Here is a 9,544-nt window from a genome sequence, read left to right on the forward strand (position 1 = left end):
AAAAAGCAATATGCGGTTGCTTTCCTGCATGCAAATCAATGAGAATAATCACTTTATGGCCAGGCCTCCGAGGTCCATAATAGAAATCTACTGATCAGGAGGATTTCCCCAACGTGATAGAAAAAATAAGCTTTTATTGTTTAAGGCACTTCTGTTAGGGAGGTCGTTCCATTGCAGCCACCAGCAGCCAAACCCCTGCCCTTCATTTTCCCCCAAAATCCAATAGACTCTGGGGTGTGTTGAGTGACAACCCTATACTGGGGAGTGCTAGATTTGCTCACACACTGCTCACAAACTGAGGCTGGCACACACAGGCAGCTCAGCCTCAAGGGGGGGGGGGGTGTTCTGAGAAACCGAACCCACTAGGGAACATCAGTCTCCCTGTCAGTGACCTTTGACCCAGAGGACTCCACATCATGGAGGGATGGGGCCTGAATGTTAGTGCTCCCTCAGAAAATGAGTAAGGAAAAAAATCCACCTTAAGCACATATGAAGAGGCCACCCAATCTCTGGCCTGGTGAGTGGGGTTGGTACCCTTGTAAAGGCCTCCTAGAGAAACTGATTCACCCCCTCTGCCTTGTGAGGATGCAGCATGAAGGCTCCATCTTTAAAGGAGAGAGGGAACCCTCAGCAAGCATCTGGTCTGCTAGCGCCTTGGTCTTGGGCTTCCCAACACCCAGGACAATGAGCAGTACACTATAAACTACCCAGTCTAAGGTACTGTGCAGTGGCGGTGCCAAGGACCAGGAGGAGGCAAAAGCATGGGGGTATCGGGCTGCAGCAGCATGGCCTAGCCATCAACCTGTCCAGCGAAGGAGCTTGCCACCGCTCTGCAGAGTTCTCACTATATCCTCTAGTTAGCACAGATACCTGTACACTGCAGTTCTCACTGTATTCTCTAGCACAGATATCTGCACACTGTCTCCTGTGTCCTGCTGCTGTCGGCCCATGTCTGCGTGTCCAGTGGTTTGCCCTGCTTTCCACCTGTTCCTGCATCTCTGGCTTGTTACCCCGGCATGTGCCATCTCAGCGTGTGCCCCCATGTTTGTATTTCTTCTCTTTAGGCCTTTCTACTCCCTTCTCCCACATCCCCACCCTTCCTCACATGGGCTGCCTCCCGAGATGTGCTGTTGCAACTCACGGATTTTATGAAAATTAGCTCTGGATAAAGCAGTCCTTTGGGTCCTCAGTCACATTTTAAGTGACTTAAGTCAGCCTTAAGTTAACTGCCCTCTTCATCTGTGCCCAGTTTTGATTAGCTAGTGTGTTGAGCTATCTTTGAATCACTTCCTTTCCCTCTGATAGTGGACCTCGTCCCTATTCGTTACTCATTTCTAGTCCCAACTGCTCAATGCTCACATTCTGCCTCGTCCCTCTAACGTCCCAAACTGTTGCATTTGGCAGGAGTTCTAACATTCCCTTCTGCACAGCCTCAGCTTTGTGGCCAGCTAGAGAAGCATTCCATGGAAAGGCTGTGATAAACTCGTAACCCTTGGGGACTTTCGTAGTTAGAAAGAGTCGACAGAGTCCAAGCAGACTGTGTGTGAACACGATGCTTCATCTGCCCTTTCCAGAGGACTGCCCACTCTCCTCTGCTGCCTCATCTCCTGCTCATTTCCCACACCCTCCCTGCCCTGCCTGGAGCCCTGTCTTGTCTCTCTGACTACCCTGACCTCTGCTGGCCACAACCTCCAGAAGGAACAGAGTAGAGCGTAGGCCCAGCAAACTTGGAGCCTGAGTTCACGTTCAGCTTCTACCACTACCACTCCCTTGTTGGTGATTCTGAACAAGTAAGAATTGCTTTTCTGGTTTTGTTTTCTGCTCTTCAAAATTAGAGGAACAATGACTACCTGAAAAGGCCATGTGGGAGTCAAGAAAGACCATATAGATGCGGAACTTTAGGGCTGAGGGGATAGCTCAGTTGGGCAACTGCTTGCCTTGAGACCATGGGGACCTCCTGAGTTCAATCCCTGAAGACACAGGAAGGGGTAAAGACAGGAGGACCCTTGGAGCTTACTGGCCTGATTGCATAACTGACAAGCTCCAAGTCAGTGACAGACTGCTTAAATAAACAAGGTGAACAGCACCTAAGGGAGGGCCTCTGAAGTTGCCTATGGCCTCCATTAACACACGCACTTGTGCAGACGCACACCTAGGTGCATGAGTGTGAACACACACATGATTCTGAGAGCCATCTAGAATGGGGCAAAAACGAGGAAACATTCGTTCTTATTTTCCTTCTTCTCTAGACCAGCCATCATCAAGTCCCTGATAGGCTTGCAGGCTTCCCTGTGCCTAATAACCACAGAGTGGCAATAGTGATTCTCGGCAGTCGGATTCGGTGTCGTCAAGCATGAGGTTCTGGGCAGTATTTACATCACCACCACCAATGGCCCTCGGCTCCATCCTTATTCTCCCTATCTCCATCCGTGAAATCTATCAGAAAACACAAGTCAAACCACTCCCTCCTGTTTGAACTGTCCTGAATCCTTCCAGCCTGGGATAACATGTCCCAACAGTGATGTGCACTCCCTGAGCCCTGGCCACACGTAGAGTTCCCCCACAGGTTTATTTAGCAGTTATATCCTGAACCTGAATTATCCGTTTACAAAGCTTATCTACTGCCTGTGAACGCTTGTGGGCTAGTGGGCAAGAGCACTGTACAAATACGTCACCACAGCGCTATGCGACAAGACTTCTGTAACTGAGGTATTCAGAAGAGTGAGGGTGAAATCTTCCCAGGATTGCCTCGCAGACGCATGAACAGAACGAAGAAAACAGTCATAGACATAACAGTATGAATGGGGCAAAGCCCAGGGAGTTTCAGCCTTACATAAGGAATTTGAGGCAATTAAGGATGCAGAGCGTGGGAGAGAGTCTTGCCCAGGAAAGAGTCCACTGATTGGTCAATCTATAACAAATGCCCAGCTCTGAAAACACAAATACCAGTAAGAATGCACAGACTGAGAAGGTTGTAGTTACATGTTTAGGAATATATATATATATATGTATATTCAGATACATACATGTATGTAGCAACAATTAATAAAAAGAGCCTATGAATGTAAGAAGAGCAAGGGGGACATATGGGAGGCTTTGGAGGGATGGAAAGAGAGGGATGCATGATATAATTATAATCTAAAATAAATGGAACAAATAATTTTTTATTTTTATTAAGCAATATTATTTCTTTGCTCCTGTCTTTTTCTCCCCCCTCACCTTTTACCCTCTCCCATGATCCCCATGATCTTAATTTACTCAGGAGATCTTGTTTTTTTCTACTTCCCATGTAGATTAGATCCATGTATGTCTCTCTTTGGGTCCTCATCGTTGTCTAGGTTTTTTGGGATTGTGTATTACAGGCTGGTTTTCTTTGCTTTATGTCTAAAAGTCACTTATGAGTGAGTACATATTATATTTATCTTTCTGGGTCTAGGTTACCTCACTCAAAATGATGTTTTCTAGATTCATCTATTTGCCTGCAAATTTCAAGATGTCATTATTTTTTTCTGCTGTGTAAATGTACCACATTTTCCTTATCCATTCTTTGGTCAAGGGGCATTTAAGTTGTTTCCAGGTTCTGGCTATGACAAATAATGCTGCTATGAACATAGTTGAGCACATGTCCTTGTGGCATAATTGAGCATCCTTTAGGTATATACCCAAAAATGGTATTGCTGGATCTTGAAGTAGGTTGTTTCCTAATTTTCTGAGAAATCACCATACTGATACCCAAAGCAGCTGTACCAGTTTGCACTCCTACCAGCAATAGAGGATGGTTCACTTTACCCCACATCCTCTCCAGCATAAGTTGTCATCAGTGTTTTTGATCTTGGTCATTCTTACAGGTGTAAGATGGAATCTCAGAGTTGTTTTGATTTGCATTTCTCAAATGGCTAAGGATGTTGAGCATTTCCTTAAGTGTCTTTCAGTCATTTTAAATTTATCTGTTGAGAGTTTTCTGTTTGGGTCTTTACCCTATTTTTTATTAAATTATTTGTTCGAACAAATAATTTTTAAATTAAGAAAAATGACTTTTCCCAATCAAGAAGCAACAGGGCAATCATCTGCTCACACACACACACACACACACTCACACACACGGAGAACTTTCTACAGTACACTCTAAGGGAAAAGTTATTTTAAAACGAGGATGCTAGAGGACCATGTAGGGATGGTGGGGAAAATGGAAAATAAAACGATCCAAGGAAGGGCAGAGTCACAAAGCCCTGGATATTATGCAAAGCATCCTTCACACTTCAGAGTTCACAGAATCCTGGCCCCACCCCTTTTACAGTCCCACATGGTGGGAAGAATGGAGTCTGGAGAAATGATCTGGATCAGTTCCCCAATCATTGAATTTCCTCTCAAACTCTCGCTCTTGAAGCATTAATCTCCTGCCTCTGTGAGTGTGGTATATTTCTACATGGCACTGACATGGGCTTAACACTGAGATGAATGTGTCTTTCCCTTCCCTCGGGTTACTGCCCCAGCTTAACAGGCACCGCCACCTCTTCCCACTGACAGATGCCATCAACAGCAATGACCTGAGTTCTGTGGTCCACCATCTTTATTCTCAAGATCCAGAATCACTAAGGAAATCCTCTGGACACGTCTGCGCTGGGGTGGGGGTGGGGTGTTCAAAGTGGTTTAGGTGAAAACGGACTCTTCACTGAGACTTTTTCCTTTGTCCAACTTTGTAAGAAAGGACAGGACTCTGCTCCAAAATCTATCCTAAACCTGTTATTCCCTGAGAACTTCCCTGTTGATACTTTACCAAAATGCCAGTATGCTCCTCCCAGATGATCAGAGAAATGTTCAACTTGTTTCCCATCTCTCCCTTCCCTTGAGCTGCCACCAAGATCTTCTGAAAACAAAACCAAAGCTCAACAACTTCTTTGCCTTGTGCCTTCAAAGATGAACTAAGTCTTGCCCCACCCCCAGAAGCCCTACCCAGTCAACTGCCTTCGTGACCACCCAAGCCCACTGCTCCATCTAGGCGCCTTGATGTTCACACTCTGGGAACACACCCCATGCCTTCTCACAAAAGACACTCTTGGCCGGTTATACACAGCCCTCCTGCCTCCTTTAGGGCCTCATTCGTGTGTCTGCTCTCAAGGAGGCTTAGTCTCTTCCTCTTTAATTAACTTTTTCAGTGTCCAAATCATCAGTGAGTAAGGACACTTCCTCACACGTGTGTCCTCTTGGTTTCTTCACGCTTGCTCTTGTGTTACCCTCCCCATTCCTACTCCCCCACCCCCTTCTTGGCTTCCTTCCTTCCTTCTTTCTAACCATATTATTAAATTAAGATCATTCCCGAGCTGTAATTCAGCTAATAGAATTATTGGTTTGCCATCGTCCTGACCAAACAGAGGAGGGCCCTGTCAACTTCAGTCCTCCTTTTATGGTTTCTACTACCTATAGTCAACCATGGTCCAAAAGTACTGAACAGAGAATTCCAGAAATGAACAGTCCTACATCTTCAGAGAAATGTGATCTTGTTCTTGCCCCATCGTTGCTGCCGCCTGCTTCTGCTGTAGGAGCCATGCTCTCCCACTGCGAAGCAGTCAGTAGGCATCTTGTCTATCAGGTCACAGCATCAGAATGTTATCACAATAACATCGGCCGCACTTTATTTAAGAGAGCTTTCGAGATGCACCAGCAGCTATGCTGGCAATTCTAGTAGAGGGCAGTGATTGGAGTTTCAGGCATCGCAAGGGTATGCAAACATACTCCCCGTGACTAGAGCGGACTGCATGCATGTGCTTTGTGTGTATGGAGGGGGTGGGTTCTAGGCTTTGCTGTTTGGTTAATGAGTGCATTGACTCCCTTCTCTACAATCTGATCACCATTTGCCTGTGAATCCATTGAGAATACAGAAAAGAAGAAATACACATAGCAACCAAAATAGATGTCTGTGTCACCAAAGAGGATTTAACAGATGGCAAGTAAACCCATAAAAAGATATTCAACAGCGTTAGTCATTAGGGAAATGGAAATCAAAACCATTGTGAGTTACTATTTCACATCTATCAGAATGGCTAAAGCATGCTGGGTTTGGGGGTGCACTTTACTCCCAGCACTCAGGAATCAGAGGCAGATGGATCTCTGTGAGTTCAAGGCCAGACTGGTCTACAGAGTAAGTTCCAGGATAGCCAGGACCGTGTAGAGAGATAATTGTCTCAAAACAAACAAACAAGGAGAGCTAAAGTGAGCTCGGGAGATGCTCCAGAGGGTAAAGTGTGCACCCTAGGCATGAGAAGAAAGTTTAAATTCCTGGAACTCACATCAAGTCAGGTGATGCACATCTGTAATCCCAGAAATCCTACAGGGAAACAGGAGGCAGAGACAGGAGGATCCCCAGATGTTCTCAGGCTCGCTAAGCTGAGAGCAAACATAGTAGCAAACAGGTTATTCCTATCTGCAACAAAGTGGAAAGCAAGAACTGACATCCAAGCTTGTCATCTGACCTATGCCTATACAATGCGCATCACACATACTGTGACACATGAGTGTACACAGACATTATACACATCATACCATGTACACAAACACCCACACTGTGACATGTTTATATACACACATTATACTCACACACACACACACACACACACACACACACATACAAGTAGGATAGAAACAAGTAATAATACCAAACTCTGGGAAGGCTGCTGGATCTCTGGCAGGCTGCTGCTGGGGACAAAGTGGCACAACATCTCTGAAGCAACTTCAGCATCACCACACAGCTCAGCAAAGTCGCTCTTGGTCACTGTTCAAAGAAATAAAAGTGAGTTTGTACAAAGACCTCCACATGAGCATTCATGACAGCTTTATCTGTAATAACTTGACATAGCTTAAATGGCCTTCAGTGGGTAAGGTTAAACAAACCAGAACATCTGTTCCATGGTACAGTGCTCTGTCACCAAAAGAAATGTCAAGTTTCAATAGCAAAGATTTGGGCCAGCCTCGAAGGTTCATTTCTTAGTAGGTCTATTAAGTTAAGCATGAGTAAACAGGGGTCATAAAAACCACCCTTTGCTGGAATTCACCTCAATGGATGCTAACTATGAGTTCAGTATGTAAGTACTACCATGTTAGGAGCAACAACCATAGAGAAGGCTTAGCGCTGCCCTGCCAGCTTGGGTGCTGGTGCAATGAAGTAACAGAAAGAGCCAAGCCAATCCAGTATGAAGCCCTCACTGTCAAGAGAAGATGGGATAAGTACTGAAGACAGCATTGTACCCAGCTGAGGGAAGGGGGTGCAAGAAAGGGTTCTACGTACCACTGAGGAATGAAGGAAGCATGCGTATGAAGAGAAAAACGGAAGCTTCCACAGCAGAGAAGATAGCACAGGTAAGCGCTAGTCTGTAGGGACCAGAGAAATGATGTCTGGACAATGGAGATGCTCTATCGGGAACTCACCAAGGCCAGCTGACCTGGGTCTGAAAAAGCCTGGGTTAAAACCGGTCTCACTGAACATAGCGGACAATGAGGACTACTGAGACATCAAGAACAATGGCAATGGGTCTTTGATCCTACTGCATGTAGTGGCTTTGTGGGAGCCTAGGCAGTTTGGATGCTCACCTTATGAGACCTGGACGGAGGAGGGTTTTCCTCGGACTTCCCACGGGACGGAGAGCCCTGATTGCTCTTTGGGCTGACGAGGGAGGGGGAATGGATTGGGGGAGGGGGAGGGAAAGGGGAGGCGGAGGTGGGGAAGAGACTGAAATATTTAATAAATAAATAAAGAAAGAAAGAAAAAAAAAGAATAAATATCCAATCTCAAGCAAAAAAAAAAAATGATGTCTGGAGAATGTGGGAAGAATGAGGCTGGGTCCTGAGGAGAATGGACTCCAGGGCAAGGGTTTTCCCACATACTGAAAGTGTTCTGGTTGTGATGAAGGTTCAAGGAATCACTGGACAGGAGCAGGCTATCCAGTTTCCTGGGTTTTTTTTCTCTTCTTTGCCCATTGTTTATTGTTTGGTCATCCATTTGTTCTGCAGGGGTACGTGGTGGAGTGCACACACTTGTCACTCTCCCCTTCTACCATGCAGGTTTCAAATAGCAAACTTGAGTCGCCAGCCTCAGCAACAAGCACCTTCACTTGCTGAGCCATCTCACTGAACCCGGGCTCCTGATTTCTGTAGCTGACTTTATATGGCCTCCTCTCCTCTTCCCTAGTGACAGCCCTCCCTACCTCCAAGACCAAGTTCAAACCCCACCTCCTTCTTTAGAAGGTCCCCTCACCCCCTCACTGGAGGGGATTCTCTCCTCCAGACAGCAGGTACAAGGAACCTGTGTGTGTGTGTGTGTGCGTGTGTGTGTGTGTGTGTGTACCAAATGGTAGCATACATACAGTGGACGGTGATGTTTACAGTCGGAAGCCAGTCTGCCTGAGTCGTGATCATTTTCTAGTCACCCCCTGTCTGTGTTCAGTCACCGCATCTGTGAAGCAGAAGTACATGGAAAGGCCTCTCAGGACCAGGCGCACCATTAGTCCTGGAACTCTGGAGTCAGGAGCAGGAAGAGCTTTGTGAGCTTGAAGCCAGCCCAGTCTACCTAGTGAGTTTCAGGACAGCCAAAGCAACATAGCAAGACCTTGCCTCTAAAAACAAATAAACAAGCTGGGTGGTGGTGGCACACACCTTTTATCCCAAGGTAAAGGCAGAGGCAGGCGAATCTCTTTAAGTTCGAGGCCAACCTGGTACACAGAGTAAGTCCCAGGACAACCAAGGCTGTTACATGGAGAAACCCTGAATCGAAAACCAAACAAACAAATACACAGCTGTCTCAGGATGGAATAAGCAATGAATTAAAAAGCAAGTGCTTGGTGAATGTTACTCCTTGTCATTCCGGCTGCCATACCCCTCCCCCACCCGCGGCCAGCACAGGCAAGGCAAACATTGGGACACAGGAACACAGAAGTCCATGTCCTTATCTCTCTGACAGTCACTCCAGTCACTCCTGACTATGACCGGACACATTCTTCACTGACTGCCCTTAACAGATTAGAAATATCCTTATGAGAGTCGGGCAGTGGTGGCACATGCCTTTAATCCCAGCACTCCAGAAGCAAGTGGATCTCTCAGTTTGAGGCCAGCCTAGTCTAAAGAGTGAGTTCCAGGACAGCCAGGGCTACACAGAAAAACCCTGTCTTTAAAAGCAAAAACAAAAACAAATCCTTACATTTCACGGGTAATGTCAGATTATGAGTTAGAATGGGCATCGTCCTGGCTCTGCCTCTTGCTCCCAGCATGACCTAGGGCAGGTACCTTTTTACCTTTCGGAACCTCCATGTTTCCATCTGTCATCTGTAAAATAACAGGGAGTTGCTGTCAGAGCAGGAAGGTTAAGAGGCAGTTGGCAGAGGACTGATGTAAACGTGATTTCCATTTCCTGCTGCTGTGAGCCACAGACCTCCCAGGCCCTCACTTTCACTTCCAGGAGGAACACACTCCTCAGTACAACTCTGGCAGGAGTCCAGCACAGGGAGCAGGTACATTTTAATGCGCCCCACCCACTGACTTGCTGCATTCTGGATCT

At 46.4% G+C, this 9,544-nt stretch overlaps 1 long non-coding RNA gene across 1 annotated transcript in view; it reads right to left on the reverse strand.

Annotated features, from left to right (window-relative positions):
* The window catches only part of LOC126488368 (uncharacterized), a 56,787-nt gene that overhangs the window by 46,901 nt on the left and 342 nt on the right, over positions 1 to 9,544 (reverse strand). Inside the window, exons 2-6 of the long non-coding RNA XR_007588665.1 lie at positions 9,188 to 9,312; positions 8,358 to 8,446; positions 7,585 to 7,723; positions 7,283 to 7,442; positions 6,654 to 6,769 (exon numbers count right to left, since the gene is read on the reverse strand). This is a non-coding gene — a long non-coding RNA (uncharacterized lncRNA). The remainder of the gene's footprint in view (positions 1 to 6,653; positions 6,770 to 7,282; positions 7,443 to 7,584; positions 7,724 to 8,357; positions 8,447 to 9,187; positions 9,313 to 9,544) is intronic.

The sequence above is a fragment of the Alexandromys fortis genome, unplaced genomic scaffold, assembly GCF_014885135.2.
Source record: "Alexandromys fortis isolate MF-2015 unplaced genomic scaffold, M_Fortis_MF-2015_v1.1 scaffold_183, whole genome shotgun sequence".
In the NCBI taxonomy this organism is placed as follows: domain Eukaryota; kingdom Metazoa; phylum Chordata; class Mammalia; order Rodentia; family Cricetidae; genus Alexandromys; species Alexandromys fortis.